The 26,698-nt window shown below is 48.6% G+C and overlaps 1 protein-coding gene across 8 annotated transcripts in view; it reads left to right on the top strand.

Moving 5' to 3' along the window:
• Positions 1–26,390, top strand: part of PRP4K (pre-mRNA processing factor kinase PRP4K) — a 361,290-nt gene extending 334,900 nt beyond the window's left edge. For all 8 annotated transcript variants that reach the window (XR_011199946.1, XR_011199942.1, XR_011199948.1 and 5 more), the window contains one exon: positions 26,106–26,390. The gene's annotated coding sequence lies outside the window, so the exon portion shown is untranslated. The remainder of the gene's footprint in view (positions 1–26,105) is intronic.
• Positions 26,391–26,698: the final 308 nt, after the last annotated feature.

Genomic DNA, 26,698 nt, shown 5'->3' with positions numbered 1-26,698 from the left:
CACTGGGCTAGCCCAGGGGCTGTCAGAGCGCTCAATTACTCCCAATTCCAGCATCTTGTGGACTTCCACCTTGATGCTTTCCTTAACATGGTCAGACTGTCTAAAAATGTTGTTTTTGACAGGCATGCTGTCTCCTGTGTCCACATCATGGGTACACAGGTGTGTCTGACCAGGGGTTAAGGAGAAGAGTTCAGGAAACTGTTGTAGGACTCTCCTACAATCAGCTTGCTGTTGGCCAGAGAGGGTGTCTGAGTAGATCACTCCATCTACTGAGCCATCTTTTGGGTCTGATGACAGAAGATCAGGGAGAGGTTCACTCTCTGCCTCCTGATCCTCATCTGTTACCATCAACAGATTCACATCAGCCCTGTCATGGAAGAGCTTAAGGCGGTTCACATGGATCACCCTCTTGGGGCTCCTGCTTGTGCCCAGGTCCACCAGGTAGGTGACCTGACTCTTCCTTTCTAGCACTGGGTAAGGGCCACTCCATTTGTCCTGGAGTGCCCTGGGAGCCACAGGCTCCAGAACCCAGACTTTCTGCCCTGGTTGGAACTCAACCAGTGCAGCCTTTTGGTCATACCAAAACTTCTGGAGCTGTTGGCTGGCCTCAAGGTTTTTGGTTGCCTTTTCCATGTACTCTGCCATTCTAGAGCGAAGGCCAAGTACATAGTCCACTATGTCTTGTTTAGGCTCATGAAGAGGTCTCTCCCAGCCTTCTTTAACAAGAGCAAGTGGTCCCCTTACAGGGTGACCAAACAGAAGTTCAAAGGGTGAGAATCCTACTCCCTTCTGTGGCACCTCTCTGTAAGCGAAAAGCAGACATTGCAAGAGGACATCCCATCTCCTTTTGAGTTTTTCTGGGAGCCCCATGATCATGCCTTTTAATGTCTTGTTGAATCTCTCAACTAAGCCATTAGTTTGTGGATGGTATGGTGTAGTGAATTTGTAAGTCACTCCACACTCATTCCACATGTGTTTTAGGTATGCTGACATGAAGTTGGTACCTCTGTCAGACACCACCTCCTTAGGGAAACCCACTCTGGTAAAGATACCAATGAGGGCCTTGGCTACTGCAGGGGCAGTAGTCGACCTAAGGGGAATAGCTTCAGGATACCTAGTAGCATGATCCACTACTACTAGGATGTACATATTTCCTGAGGCTGTGGGAGGTTCTAGTGGACCAACTATGTCCACACCCACTCTTTCAAAGGGGACCCCCACCACTGGAAGTGGAATGAGGGGGGCCTTTGGGTGCCCACCTGTCTTACCACTGGATTGACAGGTGGGGCAGGAGAGGCAAAACTCCTTAACCTTCTGGGACATATTGGGCCAGTAGAAGTGGTTGACTAACCTCTCCCACGTCTTGGTTTGTCCCAAATGCCCAGCAAGGGGAATATCATGGGCTAAGGTCAGAATAAACTCTCTGTTGACTGAGGCACTACCACTCTCCTAGTGGCACCAGGTTTGGGGTCTCTGGCCTCAGTGTACAGGAGTCCATCTTTCCAATAGACCCTATGTGTTCCATTTTTCTTGCCCTTGGACTCTTCAGCAGCTTGCTGCCTAAGGCCTTCAAGAGAGGGACAGGTTTCTTGTCCCTTACACAGCTCCTCCCTTGAGGGTCCCCCTGGGCCTAAGAGCTCAACCTGATAAGGTTCAAGTTCCAAAGGCTCAGTTCCCTCAGAGGGCAGAACTTCTTCCTGAGAAGAGAGGTTCTCTTTTTCTGACTGTGTTGCAGTTGGTTTCCCAACTGACTTTCCTTTTCTCTTGGTAGGCTGGGCCATTTTTCCAGACTCCAGCTCTACTTTTTCACCCTGTGCCTTGCATTGTGCTCTTGTTTTTACACACACCAGTTCAGGGATACCCAGCATGGCTGCATGGGTTTTTAGTTCTACCTCAGCCCATGCTGAGGACTCCAGGTCATTTCCAAGCAGACAGTCTACTGGGATGTTTGAGGAGACCACCACCTGTTTCAGGCCATTGACCCCTCCCCATTCTAAAGTTACCATTGCCATGGGATGTGCTTTAGTTTGATTGTCAGCATTGGTGACTGTATAAGTTTTTCCAGTCAGGTATTGGCCAGGGGAAACCAGTTTCTCTGTCACCATGGTGACACTGGCACCTGTATCCCTCAGGCCCTCTACACTTGTCCCATTAATAAAGAGCTGCTGCCTGTATTTTTGCATGTTAGGAGGCCAGGCAGCTAGTGTGGCTAAATCCACCCCACCCTCAGAGACTAGAGTAGCTTCAGTGTGGACCCTGATTTGCTCTGGGCACACTGTTGATCCCACTTGGAGACTAGCCATTCCAGTGTTACCTGGATTGGAGTTTGGAGTGGGACTTTTCTTGGGACAGGCCTTGTCTCCAGTTTGGTGTCCAGACTGACTACAGTTTCGACACCAGGCCTTTTTGGGATCAAAGTTTTTACCCTTGTACCCAGGATTGTTTTGTGAAGAGGCTCTGGGCCCACCCTCCTGTGCAGGTTTTTGGGGACCTTTAGAAGACTCTTGACTATTTTTATTTTTGGCTGTCTCACCACCTTTCCCCTGGGGAGGTTTTGTGACCCCTTTCTTTTGGTCACCCCCTGTGGAAGTTTTGGACACCCTAGTCTTGACCCAATGGTCCGCCTTCTTTCCCAATTCTTGGGGAGAAATTGGTCCTAGGTCTACCAGATGCTGATGCAGTTTATCATTGAAACAATTACTTAACAGGTGTTCTTTCACAAATAAATTGTACAGCCCATCATAATTACTTACACCACTGCCTTGAATCCAACCATCTAGTGTTTTTACTGAGTAGTCTACAAAGTCAACCCAGGTCTGGCTCGAGGATTTTTGAGCCCCCCTGAATCTAATCCTATACTCCTCAGTGGAGAATCCAAAGCCCTCAATCAGGGTACCCTTCATGAGGTCATAAGATTCTGCATCTTGTCCAGAGAGTGTGAGGAGTCTATCCCTACACTTTCCTGTGAACATTTCCCAAAGGAGAGCACCCCAGTGAGATCTGTTCACTTTTCTGGTTACACAAGCCCTCTCAAAAGCTGTGAACCATTTGGTGATGTCATCACCATCTTCATATTTAGTTACAATCCCTTTAGGGATTTTCAACATGTCAGGAGAATCTCTGACCCTATTTATGTTGCTGCCACCATTGATGGGTCCTAGGCCCATCTCTTGTCTTTCCCTCTCTATGGCTAGGATCTGTCTTTCCAAAGCCAATCTTTTGGCCATCCTGGCTAACTGGATGTCCTCTTCACTGGAGTTATCCTCAGTGATTTCAGAGGTGTTGGTCTCTCCTGTGAGGGAACCAGCATCTCTGACTATTATTTTTGGAGTCAGGGTTTGAGAGACCCTGTTCTCCCTAGATAGGACTGGTAGGGGGGAATTTTCCTCCAAGTCACTATCCTCTTCCTCTGAGTTGCCACCCTCAGAGGGGTTGGCCTTTTCAAACTCTGCCAAAAGCTCCTGGAGCTGTATTTTGGTAGGTTTGGGGCCCATTGTTATTTTCTTTATTTTACAGAGTGACCTTAGCTCCCTCATCTTAAGATGGAGGTAAGGTGTGGTGTCGAGTTCCACCACAGTCACATCTGTGCTAGACATTTTGCTTCTAAAAGTTGGAATACTTTTTAAGAATCTACAACTGGTTCTAGAATCTAATTCAAACTTTTACAAACTTTTAAACTCTAAAAGAAATGCTAAACAGGCCCTAGCAGGTCTTTTAAGAATTTAGAAAACTTTTCAAATTGCAAAAATCAATTTCTAATGACAATTTTGGAATTTGTCGTGTGATCAGGTATTGGCTGAGTAGTCCAGCAAATGCAAAGTCTTGTACCCCACCGCTGATCCACCAATGTAGGAAGTTGGCTCTGTATGTGCTATTTCAAAGTAAGGAATAGCATGCACAGAGTCCAAGGGTTCCCCTTAGAGGTAAAATAGTGGTAAAAATAGATAATACTAATGCTCTATTTTGTGGTAGTGTGGTCGAGCAGTAGGCTTATCCAAGGAGTAGTGTTAAGCATTTGTTGTACATACACATAGACAATAAATGAGGTACACACACTCAGAGACAAATCCAGCCAATAGGTTTTGTTATAGAAAAATATATTTTCTTAGTTTATTTTAAGAACCACAGGTTCAAATTTAACATGTAATATCTTGTTTGAAAGGTATTGCAGGTAAGTACATTAGGAACTTTGAATCATTTCAATTGCATGTATACTTTTCAAGTTATTCACAAATAGCTACTTTAAAAGTGGACACTTAGTGCAATTTTCACAGTTCCTGGGGGAGGTAAGTTTTTGTTAGTTTTACCAGGTAAGTAAGACACTTACAGGGTTCAGTTCTTGGTCCAAGGTAGCCCACCGTTGGGGGTTCAGAGCAACCCCAAAGTCACCACACCAGCAGCTCAGGGCCGGTCAGGTGCAGAGTTCAAAGTGGTGCCCAAAAAGCATAGGCTAGAATGGAGAGAAGGGGGTGCCCCGGTTCCGGTCTGCTTGCAGGTAAGTACCCGCGTCTTCGGAGGGCAGACCAGGGGGGTTTTGTAGGGCACCGGGGGGGACACAAGCCCACACAGAAATTTCACCCTCAGCAGCGCGGGGGCGGCCGGGTGCAGTGTAGAAACAAGCGTTGGGTTTGCAATGTTAGTCTATGAGAGATCAACGGATCTCTTCAGCGCTGCAGGCAGGCAAGGGGGGGCTTCCTCGGGGAAACCTCCACTTGGGCAAGGGAGAGGGACTCCTGGGGGTCACTTCTCCAGTGAAAGTCCGGTCCTTCAGGTCCTGGGGGCTGCGGGTGCAGGGTCTTTTCCAGGCGTCGGGACTTAGGTTTCAGAGAGTCGCGGTCAGGGGAAGCCTCGGGATTCCCTCTGCAGGCGGCGCTGTGGGGGCTCAGGGGGGACAGGTTTTGGTACTCACAGTCGGAGAGTAGTCCGGGGGTCCTCCCTGAGGTGTTGGTTCTCCACCAGCCGAGTCGGGGTCGCCGGGTGCAGTGTTGCAAGTCTCACGCTTCTTGCGGGGAGATTGCAGGGTCTTTAAAGCTGCTCCTTGACACAAAGTTGCAGTCTTTTTGGAGCAGGTCCGCTGTCCTCGGGAGTTTCTTGTCTTTTTCGAAGCAGGGCAGTCCTCAGAGGATTCAGAGGTCGCTGGTCCCTTGGAAGGCGTCGCTGGAGCAGAGTTCTTTGGAAGGCAGGAGACAGGCCGGTGAGTTTCTGGAGCCAAGGCAGTTGTCGTCTTCTGGTCTTCCTCTGCAGGGGTTTTCAGCTAGGCAGTCCTTCTTCTTGTAGTTTGCAGGAATCTCATTTTCTAGGGTTCAGGGTAGCCCTTAAATACTAAATTTAAGGGCGTGTTTAGGTCTGGGGGGTTAGTAGCCAATGGCTACTAGCCCTAAGGGTGGGTACACCCTCTTTGTGCCTCCTCCCAAGGGGAGGGGGTCACAATCCTAACCCTATTGGGGGAATCCTCCATCTGCAAGATGGAGGATTTCTAAAAGTTAGAGTCACCTCAGCTCAGGACACCTTAGGGGCTGTCCTGACTGGCCAGTGACTCCTCCTTGTTGCTTTCTTTGTTCCCTCCAGCCTTGCCGCCAAAAGTGGGGGCCATGGCCGGAGGGGGCGGGCAACTCCACTAAGCTGGAGTGCCCTGCTGGGCTGTGACAAAGGGGTGAGCCTTTGAGGCTCACCGCCAGGTGTCACAGCTCCTGCCTGGGGGAGGTGTTAGCATCTCCACCCAGTGCAGGCTTTGTTACTGGCCTCAGAGTGACAAAGGCACTCTCCCCATGGGGCCAGCAACATGTCTCTAGTGTGGCAGGCTGCTGGAACTAGTCAGCCTACACAGACAGTCGGTTAAGTTTCAGGGGGCACCTCTAAGGTGCCCTCTGGGGTGTATTTTGCAATAAAATGTACACTGGCATCAGTGTGCATTTATTGTGCTGAGAAGTTTGATACCAAACTTCCCAGTTTTCAGTGTAGCCATTATGGTGCTGTGGAGTTCGTGTTTGACAAACTCCCAGACCATATACTCTTATGGCTACCCTGCACTTACAATGTCTAAGGTTTTGTTTAGACACTGTAGGGGTACCATGCTCATGCACTGGTACCCTCACCTATGGTATAGTGCACCCTGCCTTAGGGCTGTAAGGCCTGCTAGAGGGGTGTCTTACCTATACTGCATAGGCAGTGAGAGGCTGGCATGGCACCCTGAGGGGAGTGCCATGTCGACTTACTCGTTTTGTCCTCACTAGCACACACAAGCTGGCAAGCAGTGTGTCTGTGCTGAGTGAGAGGTCTCCAGGGTGGCATAAGACATGCTGCAGCCCTTAGAGACCTTCCTTGGCATCAGGGCCCTTGGTACTAGAAGTACCAGTTACAAGGGACTTATCTGGATGCCAGGGTCTGCCAATTGTGGATACAAAAGTACAGGTTAGGGAAAGAACACTGGTGCTGGGGCCTGGTTAGCAGGCCTCAGCACACTTTCAATTGTAAACATAGCATCAGCAAAGGCAAAAAGTCAGGGGGCAACCATGCCAAGGAGGCATTTCCTTACAGTGTTGAAACAGGCGGATGAGATGGCATTGACTTGCTGGGTCATGGTGAGAGATGAGTCAAGGATGAAACCTAGGTTGCGTGCGTGGGTGAAGGTGCGGTTCCTAGGGTGGATGGCCACCAGGAGTCGTCCCATTGGGAGCGGTTGGAGCAAAGGATGAGGATCTCAGTCTTGTCTGACTTCAGTTTGAGGCTGCTCATCTTCATCAAGTTGGCGGTGGCATGCAGTCCGTCGTGGAGGTTGGTCTTAGCGGTGGCGGGGGCCTTGGTGAGGGAGAGGATCAGCTGGGTATTGTCTGCGTAGGAGATGATGTTGAGGCTGTGGGATCTGACGATGTTGGCGAGCGGAGCAATGTAGATGTTGAAGATAGTAGGGCTGAGAGAGGATCCTTGGGAAACGCAGCAGATGGTCGTGGTGGCTTCAGACAGGAACGGAGGGAGGCAGACTCTCTGGGTTCTGCTGGAGAGGAAGGTAGGAAGTAATCCAGTCCAGGGCCTTTTGGCGGATCCCAGCATCGTAGAGGCGTGTGCGTAGGGTGTGGTGACAGACGGTGTTGAAGGCTGCCGAGAGATCTAGGAGGATGAGGGCAGCGGTTTCACCTTTGTCGAGCATGGTCTTGATGTCGTTGGTTGCGGCGATGAGTGCAGTCTCGTTGCTGTGGTTCGTACGGAATCCGGATTGGGAGATGTCTAGCAAGTTGTTGTCCTCCAAGAAGCGGGTCAGTTGGCTGTTGACGATCTTCTCGATGACCTTCGCAGGGAAGGGGAGGAGGGAGATGGGCCGGTAGTTCTTGAGGTCTCCGGGGTCTGCTTTGGGCTTCTTTAGCAGGGCGTTGAACATATCTGGGTAGGTTGAGGTCCCGAAAGAGCGGTTGATGACGGCCCGGAGCTGGGAAGCGATGATTTTGCTGGTCTTGTTGAGGATGTGGCGGGGGCAGGGGTCTGTAGGAATGTGCAGAAGTCACACCTGACTACCTCTCAGATCTTGACCCAACGCAGTGTCGGGCTTATCCTCCTGAACGGCGAGTCCAGGATATTCAGGCTATGATTGCTATTTTTCAGCCTCTGTCCCGAATTTTGGTGAGAATAACTTTGAGGCTACATGTCCTCATGGCCTCCTGCATCCTGCTGGTGACACATACCAGATGCCATATTCAGGCTCTGAAGTGGATAGCGAAGTTCCAGCGGGCGCAGCATCAGGGGAATTTCTCAGACAAGGTCCAAATCTCGGTGGAAACTGCCAGGATGTTTAGTGGTGGTCAACAAACCGCGTTTGGGTCAGAGGCAGATCCCTCTCCCTTCCCCAACCAGATCTGACAACAGTGATAGGTGCGTCAGTCCTGGAATGGGGCGGCCATCTAGGAGAGGTGGAAATCAGAGGCATCTGGTCTCCAGCGGAGTCCGAGCTCCATATCAACCTTTTGGAGCTCTGTGCGATCCGACTAGCATTGAAAGTGTTCCTTCCCTCTCTCAAAGGGAAAGTGGTGCAAGTTTTCACAGACAACACCACCGCCATGTGGAGCTACAACAAGCAGGGCGGGATGGGGATGTGGACCCTTTGTCAGGAGGCTCTCCGCCTCAGGACATAGCTGGAACATCAGGGCACATCTCTGGTGGTTCAACATCTGGCGGGCTATCTGAACATCGGAGCAGACAAACTCAGCCGTCAATGCCTGGTCGATCACAAATGAGGTCTCCATCTGGCAGATGATCTGTTCACCTCCGCGGAGAACACGCAATGTCGGCTGTTTTGCGCGTTAGAGTTTCCAAGGCGGAACTCGCTGAGTGAAGCTTTTCGTCTTGAGTGAAACTCAGGCCCCCTTTACGCCGATACCACTTCTGCCCAGAGTTCTCAAGAAGATCAAGAACGACCGGCCCAAGTTATCCTTGTGGCTCCGGACTGGGCACGAAGAGTATGGTATCCAGAGCTCTTAATCATGCTCATCAGTTCTCTAATCAGACTACTCCTTAGGGAGGATCTTCTGTCTCAGCAGCTGGGGATGGTGCTCCACCCGAACCTGTCCAGTCTCCACCTTCTTGCGTTGAGATTGAGCGGCAGCAGTTGACAGCTGTTGACCTTCTGTCTGAAGTCTGTAACGTTGTCTTGGCATCCAGGCGTCCCTCTACGACAACGGTATACTCCTGTCATTGGAATACATTTGTGGTCAACAAGTTTGTTGATCCCCTCTCCGCCCCTCTTTCTGAGGTTCTTTTGTTTATTCTTTCATTGGTCCAGCAGGTCTCTCCTTTGGGCACCCTAAAGGGTTATTTGTCTGCCATCTCGGCTTTTCTCTGATTACCTGACCAGCACTCCTTGTTTAAATCTCCTATTGTTGGGTGATTTCTTAAGGGCCATACCCATCTCTTTACTCCTTCCCAGTTCATAATGCCTCAATGGCATTTGAACTTAGTGTAGGAAAGTGCCCCTTTTGGCATGGTTCCCCACCCCCACCCCCAACACTTTTTGCCTGATATGTGATGGTAACTTGACTGAGTGTGTGCTGGAAGCCTGCTAACCAGGCCTCAGCACCTGTTTTCTTTCCCCAAACTGTACCATTGCTTCCGCAATTTGGGCACCTCTGGCACACAGCTAAGTGCCTTGTAAAAGGTACCAAGGGCCCTATGGCCAGGGAGACTCTCTACGGGCTGCAGCATGTATTATGCCACCCTAAGGGACCCCTCGCCAAACATGTGCACACTTCCATTGCAGATTGCGTGTGTTGGTGCCCTGCAACTGACTGTTCCCGTGCCGCTGAGGGTGTGTGTTTGGTGCTGACCTGTGGCCCTTCCGGGGGGCTGATTTAAACTGCCTAGATCTGTGCCCTGATGTCACTGGGTACTTACCTAAAAGCTGTTTCTTTCTGAGTGCCCTCTTCTCTATTGGATTCCATCGGGTGCCCAACACCAGATTTGACCTCTGTACCCAGCCAGCCCCGGTTGCTGGTAGTGCACCCTTGGTGTCTTCCTAAACTTTGCCCTGTGGACACCCTAATCCCCGAAGACTGGGATTGTAAGTCAAGTACTTACATGCAAATGGTGTTGCTACTTTTCCTCCCTTGGGACTGCATTGCTTTCTATGAGAAACTGCACTGTCTAGTTTTGAAATTGAAAAGTATTACTTACCTGAAAACAGTTTTATCTGTGAACTCCAAAGTGCATTTGATACTTGAAAGTGATACATTCTTGAAACTGTACTTATCTGCAACAAAGTTCCTTTTGGTTCTAGAAATAAGGTAACAAAGTATATTTTTTGATACATAAACATTGGCCTGGAGTTAGTCATTGAGTGTGTGCCTCATTTCTTGACTGTGTGTGTACAACATATGCTTAGCACCACCCTCTGATAAGCCTTACTGCTCGACCACACTACCACAAAAGAGAGCATTAGTATTATCTACTTTAGCCTCTGTAAAGCTTCCGGAGATCCACTGCGACTCTATGTACGCTATACCTTACTTTGGTATAGTGTATACAGAGCCAGCTTCCTACATTGGTGGATCAGCTGTGGGGTCTGCGACTTTGCATTTGCTGGACTACTCATCCAACATCTGATCACACAACTAAGTTCCAAAATTGCCTTTAGATTCGATTGATTTTTGAATTGACAATTTTTCCAACTTTTTAAAAGTCTGCTGGGGACTTGGTTGAGTCCCTTTTAGCATTTCCTAAAAAGCTTAAAACATTTACTATAGGTTCGGGTAAGTAACTAGAAGTAGTTTTAGTTCCTAAAAGAAATCCCCAATTTTAATAACATAATGAGCAGCTTAGAGGAAATGGTTGTAGAACTCAACTTCACCCCTTAACTCCATTTCGAGATGAGAGAGCTAAGATCCCTCTGCAGTCTCAAAAAGATTAAAACTGGTACCAAGATCCAGCTCCGGAAGCTCTTGGAAGAGTATGCAAAGGAACACCGTGCTGAGGAGGAAGACCTCCCCTCAGATGGGGAAGAAGTTAGGGATCAGGATAATCACCTCTCCCTCCTAACCTAACTAAGGAGGACAGGGCCTCTGTGCCCTTGACTCTAAGGATAGTACTCGCAAGACCTGGGTCTCCCACAGGGGAGTCAGGATCCTCTAGTAACACTGAGGGCAACCTCAGTGAAGAGGACCTCCTTTTAGCAAGGATGGCCAAAAGACTACCTTTGGAGAGACAGCTCCTAGCTATGGAGAGGTAGAGCAGAAATGGGCTTCGTACCCATTAATGGTGGCAGCAGCCTAATCCCCCTAGCTGGGCATCTGGGCCAAACCAAAACTTGGCAATGGTTAGCCATTTCTACAGGCCCAACATGTCACACAAGGTGAAGGAGTTTTGCAGCTCATTTGTCACCTGCCAAGCCAGTGGTAAGGCAGGTGGCCACCCAAATCCCTCCCGCACTCAGAAGACGACTGTCCTGCAGCCCAATGACCTCCGAAGCCTTGGAAAGGACTGCCTGCCTACAAAAAAGACCAAGAACTCCTGTGGACAGCAGACCTGTCCAAAAGAAACCATCTTAAAAATAAAGGAGGCCTGCCTGAGGAACCACAAAACCCGAAGCCATAAGTGAGCACTGCACCCGATGCCCCGACTCCCCAGTGACATCTGCAGCCTACATCTGACAGACCCCCTCTTAACCCCCCCCCCCTTCCGCTGACCATACAACATGCCTGGTGAGCTGATTCCGACGTTTAAAGATAGTCCTGCCTCCTGCACCTGGAGCCCCTAGGCCCTGGGGAGCTGAACTGATGGTGTCCCTGCGAACCCTGGCATCTCAGCTTACCTGCAGCTGTGGGTTGACCTCTCCTGGCCAGAGCCTGCAGCCCGTTTCTGGAAGCCATCTCCTCCATTGAACTGCATTGGGCACCTGATGCTGTGTTGGCACTCTGCACCTGGCCACCCCTGAGCTGCTGAGGTTGTAAGTTTGGTGCTAACTTGTGCCCCCCCGTACTTACCTCAAAGCCAGGAGATTGACCTCTGCCCCTGCTTTACGCACCTGTGAGCAGCACTGCAGCGGATACCCCCTGTCTCCATTGAAAGCATTGGCTGGCCAACACCAGGTTGGATCTCTGCACCCGGCCGCCCCTATGCTGCTGAGGGAGTAAGTTAGGTGCTGACTTGTGGCTCCACCATGTGCTCACCTTACCCCAGAGACCAGGTGCTGGTACTTGCTGGTGAGCAGAGCGCCAACCACCATTCTTCCAAGACTCCGCCAATTGCTCTCGGTGTGTGTCCCCCTCCCCCAGGCCTCCATTGATTTACAATGGGCACCAACCTCATCTTTAACCTCTGCACTCAGCCGTCCCCTTCCAGGTGTTAGCCTAAAGCCCTGAAGACTGGGACTGTAAGTCATGTACTTAACTGCAAAACTGCATCTTTGTTTCCCTCCATAGGTTAACATTGAGGACTCTGAAAATTGCACTGTTGATGAAACAGTATTTTTAATGTAAAAACTGCTTACCTTATAACACATTTCTTTGGTTCAAAGCATATATAAAAGCAACTGTTACTTTTCTAAATTGATCTTGGATTTATTCTTTGCGTACGTGTCATTTATTGCCTCTGTGAGTACAACAAATGCTTAACACAACTCCTTGATAAGCCTAGCTGCTCACCAACACTACCACAAATAGAGCTCTAGACCTATGTATTACTGCCTCTGCACATCTTTTGGGATCCCCTGGACTCCCTGCACAATGTACTTTACTTTTAGTACGCTATATAGAGAGCCAGCGTCCTACACGCCAAAGTTGTTTCATCCTGCAGCTGTTGTACCGTCTAAGCCTGGGAGGACTGCCTGCCTACTAAAAAGACCCAGGAACTCCTGTGGAGCAGCGGAACTGCTTTCCTGCATCTGCAGGCTCCCAAGACAATCTGTGAGGACTCCGGACTGCCAAAAACCCAACACCTGGAAGCACCATTGCACCTGTGCCACACAGTCTGAGTTGAAGTGTACCAGCAGTGCCAGCGTGGTCCCCCGGCCCTCCAGAGACAAAGCCACCCTTGGTATTGCCCACTGTGGACCCTCCGGTGTAACCTGCAGCCTCTGTTCGCATTCACAGGCCCCCCTCAACCACGAGTGCTCCGGTGGAGAAAAACCAACGCCTCAAGACACCTCATCCTGCAGCTTTGTACCGTCAAAGCCTGGGAGGACTGCCTGCCTTCTAAAAAAGACCCAGGAACTCCTGTAGAGAAGCAGAACTGCTTCCCTGCATCTGCAGGCTCCCCAGGAAAATCTGTGAGGACTCTGGACTGCCAAAAACCCAACACCTGGAAGCACCATTGCACCTGTGCCACACAGCCTGAGTTGAAGTGTACCAGCAGTGCCAGCGTGGTCCCCCGGCCCTCCAGAGACAAAGCCACCCTTGGCATTGCCCACTGTGGACCCTCCGGTGTAACCTACAGCCTCTGTTCGCATTCACAGGCCCCTTCAACCACAAGGCCTCTGGTGGAGAAAAACCAACACCTCGAGACACCTCTGCACCTGTCACCCCTGGACCATGGAGAAGAGGACTGAAGTTGTCCCCACACCCCCATACATCTCAAAATTGGAACCCACTTCTTGGTTCCCCCAAGCCCTCCCCTGCAGCATCTTTTTGACTGGACCAATCCCCTTTGAGTAACATTGGGCACCCATCGCCAATTTACACCTTTGCTCCCAGCCACCACAGAGCCACCCAGTGTAACCTGTTGGTTGCATTGTCAACTTTTATAAACTGTAAAGACTCTTCTTGCAAAACAGACTTCCCTGATCATTTTGATTCTGGTGCCTAAACATAAATAAAGATTCTTGTTATTTTTGAAAATTGGTGTGGATCTCCTTGAGTTGTGTGTCTCATTTATTGACTGTGTGTGTATCTGCGGATGCCCAACACTTCTCTCTGATAAGCGTAAGGCTGCTCGGCCACACTACCCCCTAAAAGAGCACCTTGAGATTGCTAGAGCAAGCCCCTGTCCACTAGTGTCAATTTGATATATATAGAGCCAGCTTCCTACGTTTGGTAGTATCTCTTGCATGTTGCTATCAAAATGTTTGCTGCAGTAAAATTTGAGTAACTGGACAAACAGAAGACATCTTCTTGGAAATGCTTTGAGCTCAGTCTCTTTGTAGTTCATCGTTAAGTCACAAAAATTAAATGTTGCTGTAATAGACAACCATACTTGTATTGGAAGACTTTTCTATCTGTGGAGGTTTATAGAGAGCAGTACATCGGTTTTGATAAATTAGGTTACCACTTGTATAAGTTTGCAATAGAGTAGAAGAGCATTATAGAGGGCGGACCTCAAGGAGTGCATCACTTTGCCCTCATGTTAATGGCCTTATGTATTGGTTTTACAAAGCTTGCAAATGCTCAGCAGCATCCTGGCACTGAAGACAATGGCAACATCACAAATCATATGAGAAAAATCCAGTGTTTAATGTTTTCCTCAACTTCAAATAGCATGTAATTTCAGAAAGAGCAAAAGAAAGGTAGTCTCATATCATGCCAGCGTTTTAAGCAAAGGCCATGCCATGTTGGCGAGCTTCTGATAGATGTTTCTAACTGCAGATTGCTCACCTTTAAAATAATCTCCAGGTGCTGGATTGGATTTTGAAACATTTCATAGCAGTACTCGTGCGAACTGCTAGGTGTCACTGTGCTGATCCTCGCGGACTTTATCCTGCCCCACGAGTAACGGATCACAGCCACATATAAGCACCACCACTGGTTGCCAACGTCAGTGCCTTTCTTATAGTGCCTCCAGAAGCGAGTCAGGAGCCCCCTCCGTTCGCTGGTCTTCAATGAACCTGAAAACAGTGAAATACAGTGTGCAAGGGAACAGTGTCCCTTCCTAAAACAGCAGGTTTCAAACCATGCAGCTACTGCAGGAAACAGGTGATGGGCCTACAGGGGTTGTGTATTTGGTGTTTTGGGCGCAGAGCACAATTCCAGGTCGTGCACTGCCTGAACGCTCATGCACCTGAAGATGATATGGGACCAGGAAGCAAAGCAGTATGTTGCAACGAAGAAAGAAGTCATGGCCCCACACAAGTTCCTCTCTAAGATGATTTTTTTCTAATAGAAACATAAGATTTCAAAGTCAATCAAAAGAGAGGTTGTGACAGCATCAAGATGCCACTGTGTTTCGCTCCCAATCTTCAGTTAAAGAGCGGATTCCACAGTTGATCCCTTTGCTCATAAGATTCTTGGGCCATCAGCAACTCCGCAGCAAATCGAGGTCATGAAGTGTATATTTAGCTGTCTTCCAGTTCCTTCTGGTGTGAGCCCCAAGGGCCTACAGGGGACCTGAGTTGGATTACAGTAGGTGGGTCCACCCTAAGCAATGTCTGAACCTCTTGTAATTATCGGGATTTCGCACTCTTTGTTGGAGATTTCAACTCCTGCTCCATAACTTGTGTTTGTCCCTCCTTAATAGGAGCACTTTGCTCCAGTTCTGATGTCCAACCCTGATCAGACTACGACATGACCCCGAACAAGGTTGTGCTATGAATCCGCCATGGTCAACTGGTCACCATTCAGTTTTAATCTAATACTGTGCAGATGCGCTTGTGTTTTCGGTTCTGACCCCAGTCAAAGCTTACCGTTACCCGGCGATTGTAGGGATAGAGTTGGTGTGCCCCATCATTGCAATAACAGTTTTTTTGTAAACCTGTTTGAATTTACATTTTTGGCCCTCCAGCAAAGCAGAGTGCTTCATTTGCTGTGATAATTTGATGTGCAGCTGAGGCCCTAAACTTTCAACTGCCCTTCATTGAGGTTAAAACAAATGATCTTAAAAAGGCTCTGCAGTTGTTGCCAGTTTGGAGCCCTTGTTCCTATTGAATGAAGAACTCATTGACACTTTGTTGGCTCCTAATCAAAATCCTATCATTGCCCAACAGTGAATAAGCAAGTGGCCTGGCATTACAGCCTGGCACACCTGATTTTCTAACTCAACACCATACTCCAGAGAATCTAGTTGTTCAGGATTCCACCAGCAAGGTGAACCCCAATTAATTCCCACACCACTTTCAGACATTTTGTAGTTACTCTCTGGGACTGACATGTAGGCAGTGCCAGTCTCGCCAGCCTCTACTTAAATCACCCCAGTCCTTTTGAGGTTGGGGACGTGAATTTGGCAAGCACCGCATAGGTCATCAGGGTACCGGTCCTCCCAGTCCTCTTCCTCTACAGCAGTGGCCTCCAAGCCACTGTAGCTTGCCGTCATTGCCATACAACAACCCAGGGTGGGAGGAAAGATAAAGCACTTTCTACCATGATGGTGATCCATCACATTGGGCTGATGAGTCCTTCAAATTGTTCAGTGTGGCTATGCCATGCTCTCCTTTTTCTTCTTTTTTTTTTTGGTCCCTGCCCGCCCTCATCTTTCTCCTACATCTGAGTGGCTGTCAGAGGAGCACCTGTCCATTCTAATGCAAGAGGTGCAAAGTTTGCTCCATAGGAGGCTTACGAACTTGGTAGTAGGGGTGCATTGTTTGTCTTGCTATTTTCTACTTGCTAAGGAGGATAGAGGGTCTGAATACCTTGCTGTGGAAGTATAAATTCAGAATGATCACACTGGCCTAGATTCTGCCTTTCTTGGACTGGATGGGATCCTTGGACCTGCAGGACTCTTAATTTCATATTTCTATCCTGCAGTCTTGCATACGTCATCTACGATTCAAGCTAGCTGAGGAGCATTTTCAATTTGCTGTGCTGCGCTTCGGCCTCACCAGTGCCTCTTGGGTGTTCACATAAGTGATTGTGGTGGTCGCTGTCCATTTTCAGAGGTTGGTAATACCAGTTTTCCCCACTCTCGAGGCTCGCTCCAGTCAAGTAGTATCCCGCCTCCAGACGGCGGTATACCTCCTGCAACACTTGGGTTCTCGATCAATGAGTTGAAGTCGCATCTGACTTCTTCATAGACACTGTCCTTCATTGAGGCGGTCCTTGGTGCTGTATAATTCAGCACCTTCCCTCCGTTGCAGTCCAGGAAATTTGAGTTATGAGCCTGATGTTTCTGCCTCAGTCCTGATTTTCAGTGAGAGCAGAGGCACCTGGGCCTCCTAGCCCTCTAATCCATGCTTGCCTACTATGCCAGGTAGGAAATGTGGGCTCTGTGATGGAATTTGATGTCCTAATGGGCCCGGCACCAAACAAATATGAGAAATTTCATCCAAGTTTAGAAGGATACTGCATGCAATCTGCAGTAGATGCGTCATTGTTTGGCTCGGGAGGCCACCTGGGAAAGGTGAAGATCAGAGGATACTAGTCTTTAGCATAATCCCTGCCCCATATCAGTCTGTTGGAGTTGCAGATGATTTGTCTGGTGCGCAAGGTCTTCTTGCCATCCATCAAGAGTAGTCATGTATGTTCTTATGCACATCACCAGTGCCAAGTGGTACTGCAGCTGGCAGGGTGGGGTCTTGAGTCCTGTAGCAAGAGGTTCTGAACCTCTGGAGTTGACTGGAGCGTGAGAACATCTCTGTGGTCATGAACTACCTGCCAAGTTCTTTGAACACCAAGGTGGACGAGCTCTGCTGGCTGTGTCTGACAGAACATGGATGGAGTCTGCTTCCTGAGGTAGCGTAGGGAATTTTCCTGCACTAGGAAGAGCCTCGGCTAGGTCTTATTACCACTAGTGGGAACATGCAGCGTTAAAACCTTGTATGTTGGAGTTCGCTGTCTCTAGGAAATGGATTTTACATTAAATGGATCATGGGACTCCTGTATACCTTCCCTCCCCTGCCTCAGTTATGAAGAATATTAGCAACCCCTTGGCCCAAGTCATCCTAGTGGCTCGATGTGGGATATTAGAAAGTGCTACCCGCTACTTCTGAGTATGAGAGTCTGCCCTCTCCTCCCCCACTACCAGGCTACCACTTCAGGAGGATTTTCTGTTGCAGCAGCAGGGCAGGGTTATCCATCCAGACTTGCACAATCTACATTGTTTATGCATGTAGGTTGAGTGGCTGCAGTTGATATTTTTTGTTCTACCAGCTGAGGTTTTGGGTATCATTGCTGCCAGAAGTTCATACACGAAGTCCGTTTACGGTGGGTGCTGGGAGGAATGTGTTGCCTGGTGGGGAGTCTGCCAAGCAGGCTGATGTTTACTTGTTTAGTCCCTGGCTCACCAACGCCTTGCTCTAGGCCCAGTTAAACATTACTAGTGGTCTTTTTGTGTTTACTTGACCCACTGTCTTTCTTTAAATAATTTTCTTTAATTACTGGACCAACCATCTCCGACACCGTTTGTAATGCCACTGTGGGACCTTAACTTGATCCTAACCAGGACCCTTGCTTATTGCATCCTCTGACTGTGTTCCTCATTGTGATCACACCAGCTTAGTTAACCTCATACGCTATTTGTCCATCTATTCTGCACCACCTTTTTTTCTAAACAAACTGATTCTGAAGACTCGTAAGGCCTTCTTGCCAAAAGTCATGACTCTTTGCTATGTTGGGCTATTCATCACTGTTCCATTATTCTGTGCTCCACTTCATCCCTTGAAAGAGAAGGAGAGGCTCTATCAGTTGGACCCCAATAGAGCTTTAAGCTTTTACGTCTGTTGTACCAAAGGCCATCAGGTGGAAGATCAGCTTTTTGTAGGGGTCTCTGGCATGAAGAAAATGAAAGCTGTGTGATGGAGCCTCCAGAAGGGCTGAGAGCCCATTCCACCAAGGATAAGGCTGCTACCACTGTGTTTGCACGTGGAATACCATGCTGCAAAGCGGGCATTGTGGTATGTGTCACAGAGCAGTGCTGCCTGGTCATCCAGGACTGACAGAAAAGGCCATTGCACCCGTCCGATTCTACAAGACATTTTGGTATAAGCATACTCCACAGATCTTCTACATTTAAGAGGTACTGCCCTCGTATCCCTTTTAAAGGTGAGAAATCTGTGGTTAGAAGTATCCATCAGAAGAACAAGTCATTTACCTTAGGGAATACTCTTTCTTGTGAATACTGTAGGAAAGTACCCTCTTTTTGGCATGGTTACCCCCACTTTTTTCCTTCTGTCAGTGCGTTTTGACTATGTTCACTGGGATCCTTCTAACCAGGACCCCAGTGACTGTGCTCTCTGCCTCTAAATTTGGTTGTCCCTGACTCAGTACACCCCACAATTGGCATACTGGTGCCCGTTGTAAGACCCTAGTATATGGTACCTAGGTGCCCAGGGCATTGGGGCACCAGGGGTTCCCCATGGGCTGCAGCATGTATGATGCCACCCAAGAGAGCCCATGCAAAATGTCTGCATGCCTGCCAGTGCAGCCTGCGTGGAAAGGTGCATGCACCCTTTCACTACAGGTCACTGCACCAGGTCACTGTAAGTCGCCCCTATGGCAGGCCTTCCTAGCCCAGAGGGCAGGGTGCAAGTACCTGTGTGTGAGGGCACCCCTGCATGAGCAGAGGTGCCCCCAAGAACACCAGCCTCATTTTTCCTGGGCCTTGTAAGTGTCCAGCTACATAATAGTAACTCCAAACCTGGGCATGTTTGGTATCAAACATGTTGGAGTCATCCCTAATACTGTTGCCAGTATTGGTTGTATGATTCCATGCACTCCGGGGGGCTCCTTAGAGGGCCCCCCTCTTTGTTCCTGCCAGTTTGGAGGGATTTCCCAGGCAGCCCGTGCTGCTGACATCCTACAGACAGGTTTCTGCCCTTCTACTGCTTGACCAGCCCCAGCCCAGGAAGGCAGAACAAAGGATTTCCTTTGGGAGTGGGAGGCAACACCCTCTCCCTTTGGAAATAGGTGTTACATGGCTTGGGAGGGGTAGCCTCCCCAAGCCACCGGTATGCTTTGAAGGGCACATTTGGTGCCCTCCTTGCATAAACTGGTTTGCACCAGTCCAGGGACCCCTGTCCCTGCTCTGGCACGAAACTTGGACAACAGAAAGGGGAGTGACCACTCCCCTGACCATCACTACCCCAGGGGTGTTGCTGAGAGCTCCTCCAGGTGGCTACTTGATTCTGCCATCTTGAATCCAAGGTGGGCAGAGGCCCCTAGGAGCATCTGAATGGCCAGGTCAGAAAGGTGATGTCACAGCCCCCTCCTGCTAGGTAGTCACCCTGCTAGGTGACCAATCCCACTCCCTGGGCTTCTTAGGATCTCCCTCTTGGGTGGCTCCTCAGATTTGACATGCAAGATTCCAGCAGGACTCCTCTGCATCTTTTACCTCATCTTCTGGCCACCGTGACTGCAACTGAACCCTCCAGGAACCAAAAATCTGCAAATCCAGCGACAACACCGCTTTGCTACATTGTTTCTCCGGCTCCTCCAGCAACTGCAACATTTCCCTGGCTGTGCATCCTCTGAGGGCAACAAGTCTTCAGCCTGCACAAGAAGCAAGAAGGAATCTCCCTTGGAGTGAAGGAGTCGCTCCCCTGCATCCGCAGGCGCCAACTTCAACAATGACCGGCTGCGTGAATCTTCTCTCCTGCAAAACTGTGTGGATCATGCAACACAGGTGGTGGTCTGGAGTGGTCCCCTCGTTCCTCTCTACCAGCTGTCCTTGCAGGGCAGTACCCCTGGGCACCGCAACTCTTGTAGCTACCACGGCTAGTTGGCTCCTCTTCCAAGGGATCTTCAGGCTCCATGTAGCCCCGGCCTCCAGCACTCTTCCCTGCAAAGTACAGTCTCCTGCCTGCTGATCCAGCGACATGGGATTCCTTTCCAGGTGTGCTTAATGGGCCTCACTGCAACTCCTGTGCCTGCTGCCTGATGGGGTTGCATGCTCGACTTCTAACTCGCCTCACTGCTGAGGATCACCTGGGACTCCCCTCCTTGGGTTGAGTCCCCCTGGACCTTCCTGGTCCCTGGCAGCTCTGCAAATATTCATCTGCGACCCTTGCCTCAGGATCCATCTTCTGTTCCTTCTAGTCTTGCTTGGGTCTTGACAGTCCTTTTACAAAGGTTAACTGTGGGTTTGGGGGAAAAACCAGGTACTTAGCTCTTCTCTCCTGGTCGCTTGGAAGGGGAACCTTATACTTATGTTTTGGGGTTCCTAGTTCCTCCAGCTCCCTTGTACAGATTCCTTGGGTGGGGGACTGCCTTCGCATAACATTAATTTACTTAGTATGTGGTTTGGTGTCCCACTAGGGTCTACATTATTTTCTGTTATTTCACTTATTTCTATTGCTTTCTATGCCAATTCCCGACTACTAATGTGTATATATTAGTGAGTTTACTCACCTGCTAGTGGAGTGTTGCCTATACAGTATATTAGTATTTGTGTTACCATAATAAAGTACCTTTATTTTTGTTAACACTGTGTGGTTCTTTCATGTGTGACTGTAGTGGTATTGCATACGCTTTACCTGTCTTGGTTGCTCATCCACCGCTACCTCTAGAGAGTCCTGGTTCCCTACACACTGTCTACACCTCACTAATAGGGATACCTGGACCTAGTATAAGGTGATAACACCATAGGTGCTCACCACACACCAGACCAGCTTCCTACTTTGTTGGCAGTGGTGGGATAAGACACTTGCAATTGCCTTACCACTCTGTCACTAGGTACTTTCCACAGGAAAGACCATTACTAATTGTAGGTACACTATACACTTAGTGTTAGGGTTCTAGTCTTCTGAGTTTGGGTACGCTGGGGTCTGGCATAGCCTTGCTCCAAACTTTGGTGGGAGCCTAGTGTTGGAGTAGTTAGGGACTCCTACACCACTCTAGCTAAACATCATATCTTTAGTAGAGCACACCTCTCAGGCCCTGGACTCTCTGTATGAGAGTCTAACTTTCCAAGAGTTGAGAGATGTGTGATCAGAGAAAACTGAAGACGGAGAGTCTGCTTCTTGGCTTACTCCTCTAGGCTGACCAGAACAATGTTGGTAGCCAGGAGGCAGTAGAAGTACAAGCTGACCCGCCACTCCTCGAAAGGGTAGACTTGGGCTACATTGGGAGGGTCAGGGAGAGCCTGGGGAACACCACAGCCCTGTTACGAGCACTGGAGGTAGTGAGAAGTGGGGTCACACCAGTAGGCCTACCTTTACTCCTAGAGGGTTGGTTCAGAGGGTTCCCAAGAGGAGGGATAGGTCCTCCTCTGTCTATTCCCATGTCTCCTCAGTCTCTGAGGGGACCCCCTTCTCCACTTCAGGGGAAGGTTCCCTAGATAGGGAGCTTAGGCAACTGTGGTTGGAGGAAGCCAAGTTGAGGCGGCAGCAGCAGTCCCTGGCCCTAGATAGGGAGGCCTTGGCAGTGGACAAGGAAAGACAGGGTTTGGGGCTAGCACCCCGTGGTGGCAGCAGTTTCAATTTCAGTTTCAGGGACACCAGGGTCAAGGAGGACTCTCTTGACTCTAGGAACTTGAACAAGGTAGTCCCCCCGTTCAAGGTGGGAGATGATATCTATAAGTGGTTCACAGCTTTGGAGAGGGCCTGTGAGGTACAGAGGGTCCCCCAAAAGCAGTAGGCAGCAACTTTGTGGCTCTCCTTCTCTGACAAAGGAAGAGATAGACTCCTTGCTGTCAGGGAGGAAGATGCAGACAGTTACACAGTTTTAAAGGTTGCACTGTTAAAAGGGTACGGTCTCACTACTCAACAGTATAGGATCAAGTTCAGAGAGACCAGGAAAGAGTCCTCCCAGGATTTGGTAGATTTTGTGGACTGTTCCGTGAAAGCTCTGGAAGGCTAGTTGCATGGGAGCAAAGTAAGTGACTACCAGGGCTTGTATAACCTAATTCTAAGAAAGCACATTTTAAACAACTGTTTATCTGATCAGCTTCATCAGTACCTGGTGGACTCTGATCTGACCTCTCCCCAAGAATTGGGAAAGAAAGCAGACAAGTGGGTCTGCATTAGGGTGAGTAGGAAATTATACACAGGGGGTGACCACGAAAAGAAGGAAGTAGGTAAGTCAAGACAAGGGTGGGGACAAAGATAAATACAAAGAGTCTTCATCAGGCCCACAAAACTCCTCTGGGGTGGGAACAAATCTTCTTCTTCCAGCTTCAAAAAGCCTTGGTGCTATGTTTGCAGAAACAAAGGCCCTAGGGCAGAAAACAACTCCTGTCCTAAGAAAAGCACCAAGCTTTCCATCACTACTAACTCCACTTCCACTCTTAGTGCCTCCAACAACAGCAGTAGTGGTGGGACTACTAACAGTAGTCAGTCCAAGAGTGTACCTGGGATCACCTTAGGGACTGTAGTGGGGTCTGGACTAGTTAGAGAGACCAGTGAGGCTGTGCTGGTCTCCGAGGGGGGCATTCACTTTGCCTCCCTTGCTGCCTGTCCCCTTAATATGGCTGAGAACAGGCAGCATCCCCTAATCAGTGGTGTTGAGGCCGAGGCCTACAGGGACTCAGGTGCCAGTGGCACTATGGTGACTGGAAAAAATGGTGTCCCCTCAGCAACACCTACTTTTTCGCACGTACCAAGTGACTGATGCTCATAAAAACACTTTGTGCCACCCCAAGGCAGTTATTGATTTCAGCGTGGGGGGTGGGGGTGGTTTGCAGTGCCAAAAGCCCTCCTTGGGATCTTTTCAAGGGTGGGTTTTCCTAAAGAGGTGGTATCAGACAGTGGTGAAGATTTTGTGTCTGCTTACCTAAAGGCCATGTGGAAAGAGTGTGGTATTACTTACAAGTTCACCACCCCTTTGCACCCCCAGACAAATGGCTTAGTTTAATAAACGTTTCAAGGGTATGATAATGGGACTCTCTTGAAAACTCAGAAGGAGATGGGATATACTGTTACCATGCCTTCTCTTCACCTATAGGGAGGTCCCTCAGAAGGGGGTGGGCTGCAGCCCATTTGAACTTCTGTTTGGGCACCCTGTTAGGGGTCACCTTGCGCTTGTTAGAGCAAGCTAGGCGCAACCTCTCAAGCCTCCCAAACAAGATATTGTGGATTATGTGCTTGGCTTCAGATCAAGGATGGCTGAGTAGATGATGAGGGCTACTAAAAACCTTTAGGCCAGCCAAGAGTTGCAGAAACAATGGCATGACCAGAAGGCTGTCCTAACTGTGTACCAGCTTGGCCAGAAATTGTGGGTCCTGGAGCCTGTGGCTCCCAGGTCACTCCAAGACAAGTGTAGTGGTCTCCATACTATTGTGGAGATAAAGGGTGAGGTTACCTATATGATAGACCTTGACACTCCCAGAAGCCCCCACAGGGTGCTTCATGTGATTCACCTTAAACCTTACTGTGCCAGGTCTGAAATGACTCTGCTCGTGACAACTAATGAGGGACAGGAATAAGAGAGTGACCCTTTAGCTGACCTCTTCTCTCACAGTGCAGTTGATGGCTCAGTTGATGGGGTAGTGCTTGCAGACTGCCTCCCGGAGTCCCCAAAAGAGGACTGCAGAAATCTCCTAGGACAGCTCTCAGAATTGTTCTCCCTGGCACCAGGTCAGACTACATGGTGTGAACACACCATTGACGCAGGGGACAGCTTGCCTGTTAAGACCAAGATTGACAGGCAACCTGATCATGTCAGAGAATGCATCAAATCAGAAGTTCAGAAGATGCTAGACCTAGGAATCATTGAGCCCTCAGACAGCTCTTGTGCTAGTCCTGTAGTGCTTGTCCCAGAACCCCACTCCCAGGATGGCAAAAGGGAAATGCCTTTTTGTGTAGACTACAGAGGTCTCAACACTGTTACTAAAACAGATGCTCATCATGTCCCTAGGGCAGATGAGCTGATAGATACACTGGCATCTTCCAAGTATCTGAGTACCTTTTATCTAACTGCTGGTTACTGGCAGATCAAGTTATCAGAGTATGCTAAACCCCAAAAAACATTTTTCACCCCTGGTAGGCACTATCACTTTACTGTGATGCCCTTTGTGTTGAAAACACGCACCTGCCAAATTCCAGAGGCTTGTGAATAAAGTTCTCCAAGGTTTGGAAGGCTTCAGTGCAGCTTATCTTGATGACATAGCTGTCTTTAGCTCCACCTGGGAGGATCATCTGGTCCACCTAGGGAATATTTTGGAGGCTCTGCAAAAGGCAAGCCTCACTATCAAGGCCTCTAAGTGCCAGATAAGGCAGGGGGAATGGTGTCTCTGGGCCACCTAGTAGGTGGAGTCCAGATTTAGCTACTACAGGGAAAAATCCAGACTATTCTGGATTGGACTGTCCCTACTACACATACCCGGGTTGAAGCCTTCTTAGGCCTCACTGGGTACTATAATAGGTTCAATAAGAATTATGGCTTCATTGTAGCCACTCTAAATGACCTAACTTCTAAAAAAAAAAAAAAAAAAAAAAAAAAAAGCCAAAGAAAATGTTATTGATAGCTAGCAGTTGGACATCATTTGATGATTTTAAACAAGCCATGTGCTCTGGTTCTATTTTGAGAAGCCCTGACTACTTAACACAATTTATAGTAGAGACAGATGCTTCTGAATTAGGGATTGGGGCAGTACTGTCACAACTGAATACAGAGGGCCAGGACCAACCTGTAGCTTTAATAAGCAGTAGGTTTACCCACCAGGAAAATGTTGGTCAGCCATAGAAAGGGAGGCCTTTGCTGTGTTTTGGGTTTTGAAGAAGCGGAGGCATTCTTGTTTGGCACTCACTTTCTTGTTAAAACAGACCACAGGCCCCTTCTATGGTTAAAACAAATGAAAGGTGAAAATCACAAACTTTTGAAATGGTCCATACCCCTACAGCGAATGGACTCTACAGTGGAACATAGACCTGGGAGTAACCACTCCAATGCAGATGGACCTTCCTGATATTTCCACCTAAACAATGAAGCCTCATCTGGACAAGGTTGGCCTTATAGTCCTTCGTTTGGGGCGGTAGAAGGGCTATGTAGGAAAGTATGCTCTTTTTTTGCCATGGTTACTCCCACTGTCTGCATTCTGTCAGTGTGTTTTGACTGTGTTCGCTGGGATCCTGCTAACCAGGACCCCAGTGACTGTGCTCTCTCCCTCTAAATTCATGTTCATGACTCAGTACACCCCACAATTGGCATACTGGTGCCTCCATGCAAGTCCCTAGTATACTGGACCTAGCTACCCAGGGCATTGGGGCACCAGGGGTTCCCCGTGGGCTGCAGCATTTATTATGCCACCCATGGGAACCCATGCAAAATGTGTCTGCAGGCCTGCCATTGCAGCCTACGTGGAAAGGTGCATGCACCCTTTCACTGCAGGTCACTGCACCAGGTCACTGTAAGTCACCCCTGTGGCAGGCCTTACTAGCCCAGAGGGCAGGGTACAATCACCTGTGTGTGAGGGCACCCCTGCATGAGCAGAGGTGCCCCTACGAACTCCAGCTTCATTTTTCCTGGACTGGATAATGTCTCTCTCTTTCCCGAGGACATTTTACTTAAGTTCTCCCAGAACAGTTTCTACTAGCTCAACCAAACTCTTAATAACAAGTTAGCTCAATAGTTTTTGCCTATGGTACATTGAATGTAGCCCTCCCAATGTAAGGAACTTCATTACAAGAAGTCAGGCTCACCTGCTTTCCTTTTGGTGTTGCAGGTTGGGTAAATCAAAATCTGCAGTTCTAAAACTAAACCATAAAGTTGCGAAGTAGATATTGCACCTTTGTTTGCTCAGTATTTATTAAACAAGATTCAACTATCCACTGACATTAGTGGACTCCGACAGATTTCAGTATATTTTTCTTAACTATGGTCTTTCTTTTTCAGATGTAGGGTAAGTGGCTCTGTGCCACCGGATTACCATTATATTTGGTGATAATTGGAATACTAATAAGCTTATTTACAAGCTGAAAAGCTGCTCTACGTCACCTGTGCCATAGTTGACTCAAAGGACCTACGTTCAACTGGAATTGGAAAGCCACCATTTCTATTACAGTGTCGAAAATATCACTGAACCTGCAGCTCCTACTATTTTTCCACATATAACTAAAACATCTGGATACAGAAAAAGCAAGATGTTCCTTTAATAAAAATTTGTACATGCTCCTTTCATTACATCTCCTAGTTTTATTGTGATTATATGCATGCATATGTTGGTCTGATTGAGTGGGAATGTTCATGTTGCCATAAAATAAGGTCAAATGAGAAGCCACAATTACCTTAGCTTAGTGTCACTCAAGATTAAACTGTGGATCCAAAAAGCAGTGATGAGGCAACAAAATGAATTCTCCAAAAATGGGAAGTAAAAACTGTGTACATCCAGATGACTGGCCATCAGAACGCACCAAACTCAAACTAGCCACTCTGAGTGTAACCTTTGTAACTAGCAACATACAAGATTTCTTTGAAGGAATTGGGTG

Source organism: Pleurodeles waltl, chromosome 2_1 (assembly GCF_031143425.1).
Source record: "Pleurodeles waltl isolate 20211129_DDA chromosome 2_1, aPleWal1.hap1.20221129, whole genome shotgun sequence".
Taxonomy (NCBI): Eukaryota; Metazoa; Chordata; class Amphibia; order Caudata; family Salamandridae; genus Pleurodeles; species Pleurodeles waltl.
The sequence above is the reverse complement of the archived record's forward strand: the minus strand, read 5'-3'. Positions and strand labels throughout refer to the sequence as shown.